Below are 4,239 nucleotides of genomic sequence, written 5' to 3' on the forward strand. Positions count from 1 at the left end.
CTGCGATGACGAGCCAACCTCGTACATCCCACCACCTCTAAGAACCGAAGTAACCTCTTCCTGGCCCACCGGCGCAGCATGCGCCCCTCGGATGAAGAGCCTGAGCCCACTACCGCCTCGACCACCAGAACCAGTGCGACGACGTCTCGAGCTAGACCTCGCCGGCTTCCTCTGCACCTCGGGCTGACCCTGCAAAAGAAACTAAAATTAGAAACATTCAAAATAGAAGCAGTAATGCAAAAACATAAGAAGGGAAACTACCTCCTAGACAGTGTCGTCACGACGACATGTAGCCACGTTCCTCATCCGAACGAGCTTGCTCCGGAAGGCATCTATGCACCGTGCCATCGCCGTAACCACCTCGCGCGAGAACTGTTAAGAAAATAAAGTTAGTAAAGATGCATAACATATATGAACAAAAGTTGCAAATAATTAAGCTTACTCGAGTCTGGTGGCAAGGAATCGACCGCTCCCTGAAGCACTGACCCTCTTGAGGAATCATCTCCTCAATCGGCCCATATGTCCCCTGATAATGAATAGACATACGAGGTGGCATGAACTCAGTAGGTTCAGCCTGAAAAAAGCAAATCAAAGTTAGTAAAGCATTACTTAGGGGCTACTTAACGAAAGGTAAAAGGTTAACATCATACCGCCACCTCTTCAACCAGTACAGGGACTGGAGCTAACAACGGTGGTAGCTCCTCCTCATAGCACTGCCCAGGGATCGTATAAGATCGTCAAGAGGTACAAGCTCTCTCTGACATGCTCACCAACCTCGCGGCATTGAACATGTGACGCGGTGGAGAAGCAGGAACGACAAAGGTGTCCGAGGAATGCTGAATATCAACCCTCTCTCCAAGATACGCGATCGATCCATATGTCCCCAAGAAGTAGAGACACTGAACAGTATACTGCGCGGCTAGCCCAGGGATAACCAAGCCGACCCACGGCCGGTACAGCACGTCAGGCTCCTGCAATGAATGCCTATCAGATAAGAATCTATCGAAGGTAAAGAAAAGTGTCCAAATATGTAAAGAACCATACCGAGATGATCAAATCTCGGACGTAAGCAGTGGACATCTAAGCGGCGGCTTCCCCAGGAAGCACTCACTGGAAACCTGCGCGGCGATGGTCTCGCCGGCGCAATCGAGGGAAAGTACTCGTAGAACCAGATTTACAAAAGGCAAAAATTATCAGCAAGTGCTAATCAAAGCTTAAAGCTAAACTTTATGGGAGATAAAGCATACTTCTACGACCCTCCAAAAGCTAGATAGATAAACGTTCCCTGGAAGGCCCGGTGTCGACACGAGTCTCGTAACGCTCGGATGAAGTCAGCATAGGCCAAGCTGGCCCAGTCATAAGTCCCGATCAAGTGTAGATCACGGACTGCAAGCAGGTAGTAAAGCAGCACTCTACTACCCTTGTCAGGAGAGAACGTCCCTAACAGGAAGATAAGTACAAAGATGCGCACCCGCTGCTCTCAGGTGGTTGCATCGTCATCAAAAGTCGCTGCTAGAGTCGAACGGCGAATCCCCTTCGCACTGAATTGGGTCGACTCTACCTCAGCACGAGCCCGAACAACAATCGGACCCAAGAGCTCCTCGACCTCGGGAGAAAAGAGGCTGATCTTGTTGTCAAATGGCAACGCAACAGAGCTAAACTCCAATCCCGTAGTGAGACTGAAGTCGGTCGGGGTGACCATCATCTCACCCTAAGGAAAGTGCTGGTGGTGTCCCAAAAGAACTCCACTAGAGCACGAACCACATGGTGACCCCCGCTAGAGGCAATCATAGCCTCTGAGGTCTTGTAAAGCGCAGCTAGTCCCCAAGACTCCCATAAAAGTCTCGCCTCTCCGTCATTGGCAATGTACATCTTGTACAGGTCGCCCAAGGTGTCGCAACCTGAACCATGGAAGCGCGTCCTACCAACTGTGATACCCCGTCGCAACCTCTCAGAAATGTGGTGGACAGAAGAGAAGTACAGAGTTCGCTCATCCCACTCAGGGAGTCGGCCGAGAGAAGTTGATGGGTCGGCATCGTCCTCTACGGGCTCGTGCTCCCGTCGAACGTCTCGGGACCGTGAACCCGAACCTCGCTGTCTAACCATGCTACATTGTGCAAAATTATCATAAATTAAAGTTCTATAGTATCTAAGGTTCGCCTAGCCGCATGATACTATGTTCGCAAAAAAACAGAGTACGTAGTACTAAAAAAGAGCACAAATTAAATTGAGCATATACGGCATTTTTCAAGCATTCAAATAATTTCTTGCAATACTATAGTAATTATTGTGACAAATTGGACAAGAATTTCTAGCAAAAACATCAAGAACAAGCCACATTGTCTTCTCGACCATAAGAGGTCCGACAATGGTGATTTGTTTGTTTCTTCACCAAATTAAGTCAAACAAGTCTTAAATTACTCCTAAGGTAATATATAGACATAATCAAGCAATTTCATGGCATAAAATTTTACAAACAAAGAGAATTAAGCAATTTAAGTTTCGAATTTTTAAGAAATTCGTGAACAAATATGTGCAAAATTCATTAAAACCGAGGTGAGTTTGAAGAAAACTTACATAGATCGGGAAAATGGATGGAATAAGCTTTCATTTGCAACAAATTTGAGCGAATTCGCTTGAGAAACGAGCAAGAACGAGCCAAATGAAGTTCTGAGTAATTCTCGAGCAAAACACGAGCAGTAGCAGCGGAAATGAAGAAGAGAAGGGTATTTATGGAAAACCCACCTCTAGCGCCAAGCGACGGACCTTACACTACTACTACAAAAATGGTCAAAGGAACCTATAATAAAAGACCCGTTAATTTATTCAACGGCTCTCTTTAATATATTAGATCTGATATTAGAGATAACGGGTCTCTTATATATCAAAGGGCCACCAAAAGATGGAGGGAAAAAATAAAGACCCTTAATTGACTTAACGGGTCTCTTATGTATCAAAGGGCCCACCAAATGATGAATGGAAAAAAGTAAGAGACCCTTAATTGACTTAACGGGTTTCTTATATGTGTCATGGCCCACCACTTAAAGGATTGATAGCAAAACCCTATTTCTTTATCTTCATATTCCCCATTTCCCATCACGCCGCTTTCCTTTTCTCTTTCTCTCTCCTCTATTTTTTTTTTCTCTTGGAGCATAAACTGTGCTTCCGCCGGCCTCCTTCTTAGTGTCGATGGTCGCTTCCACCTCCTCCTCGCCTCCTCATTTAATTTCATCACCATCAATCAAAGCTTAAATAATAGCTCCATGCTTTGTTCTCCTCCTTCGAAACTGCAGCAGCGCCCAACCATGTCGGCTTTCGAAGCTCGCATCTCTCTCCTCTTTGTGCTCGTTTCACAATATGCATCTGTCTCTTAACGAGGTTATATATGAAATTATTTGTTTATAATTCTACAAGTTTCAATTGATTTTTTCTATTTTTTTTTTCTGGAATTTTGAATTTTCTAGGTTTTTAGTTAGTCGTTGATTTTATGTAAGGTTTTGTAGTTTCAATTGATTATCTGTTTTTTTTTCTGGAATTTTGAATTTTCTGCTTTGATTATGTAGTTGTGGCTGATTTAGTAGCTAAGACTAGCAAGTATGTTGTTCCAAAGCAATTTGAGAGTCGAAATCTCAAAGAAGCTTTAATGACTGATGCTCCTTTTTTCTCCTGTTGTTTGTATGTTTTCAATTAAATTTTATATATACACTTTAAATTAGTTGTTCTTATCTCATTTACTTTGTTTTTTCTTTGCTGAATGTAAATCTAAAGTTTTCTAGTGGAATTCTCAATTATAATCATTCATTATTTTAATTTTATTTTGTCAGGTCTGCTTGATGTCGTTACAACCAAACAAAGAAGGTAGCACAGATGGAGTACTCAAATCTAGCTAATTAATGTAATTGTGATTGTAAATTTCAATAAATTCAAACAATTTTTGGTTGGGATTTTATGTTCATTGATTTTTATTTTTATTTTTTTCACCTTATCAATTTGAAGTGTAATTTGCATTTTACATACAAATTAAGTGTACAAATTAAGTATACAAGTTACTAATACTAATTTACTCTGTATAGTTTTGCTCCTCAATTCTGCCAATTTGCATAGAGCCTAAAAACAAAATTAATTAAATTGCAAACCGCAAAAAAAAAAATAAAAAAAAAATAATTTTTTTTTCAAAATATAAACAACAAAGAGACCTGTTATTTGACTTGACAGGTCTGTTTCATACAATTAAACAGA

Source organism: Chenopodium album, chromosome 9 (genome assembly GCF_948465745.1).
Source record: "Chenopodium album chromosome 9, dcCheAlbu1.1, whole genome shotgun sequence".
NCBI lineage: Eukaryota > Viridiplantae > Streptophyta > Magnoliopsida > Caryophyllales > Amaranthaceae > Chenopodium > Chenopodium album.